We start from the raw sequence: 4,287 nt of genomic DNA, 5'->3' as shown, positions 1-4,287 counted from the left end.
TTCAAAAATGTAAATACATCTGTATATTTTTTAATAAAACGTGAATTCTAAGATCCTGTAAGATTCCTGCATGATTTTATTTTCATTTTAATGGAAAATTTAACAATATTTCCTTGTGACTAACTGAATTGCCAATATTTGTTGCATTTATATGTAAATTGCCATTTTGTTTTATTTATGTAGATAAGTGATCATTTTTTCTAAACCTTTGATGTTTTTATTTCTTGTCTGATTTCTGTTAAACTTTGAGAATGGATTTCTATCTCTGATCATCTTTTTCCTATGTTTGCTCTTAGCCATAAATTATTCAATTGATTATCAGTTTCAGATGAGTGAAGACCACTAGTTATAAGTACCACAGTTGCAATGACAGCTAGTCATAACTAAAATTTCCTTTGCAAATTTCCATTTGGTGGACACCCACTTTGTCTATTCTATTTGTTGTCGTACTACACGGTCTAATCCTAGTTAGTCTACTTCCAGATTGTGAATTGACCATTCGGTTTAATTGTCATGTAGTCCGATATTCCACTTTGTCAAATTCTAGTTCAGTTATATACCCATATTGTATAATATTCAATTGGTCAAACACCATTTAGTCTAGTATCATAGGCAACCTGTTAATGAATCCCATTTCCATTTGTCAGTGAGCAAAATGATAAGTAGACAAGTGGAAATAAGACCATCTAGGTATTACACCAAGTGTATTTTAGACTAAACAATAATTAGACCAAAACCTGATGAGAAGTAGACTGAGTGAATATTGACCAGATCTCTTGACAGAATATATTTGGATCATGAGGATCACTATTCATAAAGTCACAATGACCATTGTGTTGTTTCATAATAGCCGAGTAGAAATTTTTCACTCCTGGAAAGTTCTTTGTTGATTCATGTTCTAGATGGGAATTTAGCTTGGTTGCCACCATGGCAACCTTGAGCAATTTTTTTATATCCCTGATTAGCATATATAATATGTTATATGCTACTAATCTTAACCCTAAATAGACTGGGCTATTTCGATGCCTAAGAATACGGGGGGGGGGCGTGATTCAGCCCCCCCCCTTATGATCTCGGCCATCGATTGCACGATCGCGACGAAATTTGGCACACGTGTTACCCGTGGCATAATCTACAAAACTAAAAGGTCAAATTTTGCGAAAAATCTCATTGCTAATTAAATTGTTTCTATGACAAGGAATTCATTTAATTATGACACTATAGATTTCCCTTTAACCAATGACAATGTCTTAATTAGAATAATTATGATAATGCACTAATTAACATATATGTGAAATGTATATAAACATGAATGATGGTATAATGGTATTATTTTTCCATTTGAAAAATGTAGGCATTATAATTAACATTATTAGCATACTGTGCTAATTAACATATAAGTGCAATGTATAGATTTCATTGTAGAATGTAGAAATATCTGGAAAGCCTAAAAACATGAATAACAGCTCTTATAAGATTTCCTAGATGATGAATTCATTTATGACACAAAATATGTTTCCCTTTTCACCAATTTTATTGTAATTAACGTAATTAACATAATGTGCTAATTATAACATATACATGTAGGTGCAATAAAGCTAGGATCCCAGTTAATAACCGTAGGAACTGCAGGACCAAAGTCATAGAAAGGCGTATGAAATATGCCTTAGTATTTATATTTTCAGGCTTTCTTGGTGTACAGAAAATTTACTGAACATAATTATGCAAACTAGTGCATTATGCTAATTATGCTCATTAAAAAATAACATTGATTAAAAATTAAAACTAGAGTCATAATTGTATTCACTGTTGTGCACAATTTGGGGAGAGCTGTTTCAAGCTGTTTTTGATAATACATTGACAGATAAATATATATGTTGCACATTTATGTTAATTTGCGCATTATGCTAATTACAATGTCTACATTGATTCAAAGAGAAAATTTCATTGATGAATTCCTTATCATAGAAAACCATAGGATACAATGAAATTAGGATAGCTGTATTATTCATTTTTACAGGGATTCTGACAAAGGAATATATTTACATATATATTACCCTTATAAGTTCATTAGTGCATTTTGCCAAAATTATCTAATCAAGACATTTTCATTGGTTGAAAGAGAAATTTAATGTGATAAATTAATTTCTCATCATAGAAAACATCAGAATAGCTGTGTTATTAATGTTTTCAGACTGTTGTAGACAATACTTTGACAATGAAATCTTTGGGGCATCATGGTAATTATGCTAATTACAATGCCTACATTGGTTGAAAGGGGAAAAAATGGTCATAAACGAATTCCTCATCATAGAAAACAATAGGACAGCCGTATTTATGTTATCAGGCATTCTCAAAAAATTACCAAAGAATATATATTTTTGCACATACATATGTTAATTAACGCATATTATGCTAATTACAACAATTATGGAAAACTGTTGCATATATGAATTCCTCGCCAACACCTTTGAAGGGCTGCATTATCTATGTTTGGAGGTTTCTGGATAGACATTCACAAATACATATATTACACTTCATACTCATTATGCTAATTAGGCTGATTATGATGATTGCATTACTTGAAAATAGCACATATTGCAATGAATGAATTCTTCATCACAGGAACCATAGAAAATTGTATTATTCATGCAGTCTTTCTGGTGTAATAGTAGTAGCATATTGCATATATGCTATATTATGCTAATTAGGCTCATTAACCATGATCAAGGTTGCCAAGGTGGCAACCAAGCTGAATTTTCTTCAATGCCCATCTAGAACACGAATCAACCCCCCCCAAAAAAAAAAAAATATATATATATATATATATTTATATATATATAAATATAAAATAACCTTGTACTTACAAACCTTTTCCAGGTCTATACATGACCTATGAGACTGTCTGCTTGACTATAATCTATCAGTTATATTAAAAAGCAATCACTTATAAATTCAGCATAGTTTTCTCTCTGTATTGTCCATTATCATCATCATTATTATTATAATAATTAATATTATCATCATCATCATTTTTGTTTCACCTGCAAAGTAAAGTGAGACTATAGGCGCCGCTTTTCCGACTGCGGCGGCGGCGTCAACACCTATCTTAACCGAAGATTAAGTTTTTGAAATGACAGCATAACTTAGAAAGTATATGGACCTAGTTCATGAAACTTGGCCCTAAGGTTAATCGAGTATTACTGAAGATCCTGCCTGAGTTTTGAGTCACATGACCAAGGTCAAAGTTTATTTAGGGTCAATGAACTTTGACCAAATTGGGAGTATTTGTTGAAATACCATCATAACTAATGTTTTTGGATCAGATTCATGATTCATAAGACTTGGACATAGATTAACCAAGTATCACTGAACATCTTGTGCGAGTTTCAGATCACATGACCTTTCAAAGTTTATAGATATAGTGTATAAAAGGTGGATATAGGGGTAATAATCAAGTATCACTGACAAGTTTAGGTCAAATGATCAATGTCAAACGTCAATGAATGTAGTATTAATTGTATCATTATATATGAATTATATATATTTTGTGAATAATTGTTTTATAGTAGTTTTCAGCACTGCTACTATATTGAATCGTGTGATGCAGGTGAGACCGACAGAGACATTCCACATTTTATCAACATTATTATTGTTGTTATCACTATTAGTATTATCAATAACTTGTTCATGATGGTGTTATTATATAGACCTTGTTCTTTATTTATCAAGAGTGGCCCTAGCTATAGCTGGGATTTATACATTAATCTTCCCTCATGCCAATCATTTTATACGAAGTTTTGCGCCGAAAGGTCATTGGGCTATTGTGAGAATTGCATTTTAGCAATCATGAAGTCTTGGTTAAATATTAACATGATTAATCAATCTGTTCACTAACCGATCATGTGAAAAAAAGAAGTTCAAAGGTTCTTTCTTATCCCGAAAAAAATCGTCAATCAAACCACATGTTTATGTTGACCACATGGATGCTTATAAATAAAAGCTGGTGAACTCGAACGCGGGGCAAAAAAACCGATGCGAGGGGGGGGGGGGCATGAAGAAATTAAAAGTTTATTTGCTGAATAAAGAGAGAAAAATTCAACAAGTGGGCCTATAATGTTCAATAGTTCATCGAAAATGGATAAATGGATAAAAAAGATAGAAATATATTCTCAAGTTTCGTATACTTTCCCAGTAAACGGTATATTGCAGAACTTATCATTATGCAATATGCATAGAGATGTACATGCCACGCCCATGTCAATTATTGGACTGGACAAACCCCGC

The sequence above is a fragment of the Lytechinus variegatus genome, chromosome 5 (assembly GCF_018143015.1).
Source record: "Lytechinus variegatus isolate NC3 chromosome 5, Lvar_3.0, whole genome shotgun sequence".
NCBI lineage: Eukaryota > Metazoa > Echinodermata > Echinoidea > Temnopleuroida > Toxopneustidae > Lytechinus > Lytechinus variegatus.
The sequence above is the reverse complement of the archived record's forward strand: the minus strand, read 5'-3'. Positions refer to the sequence as shown.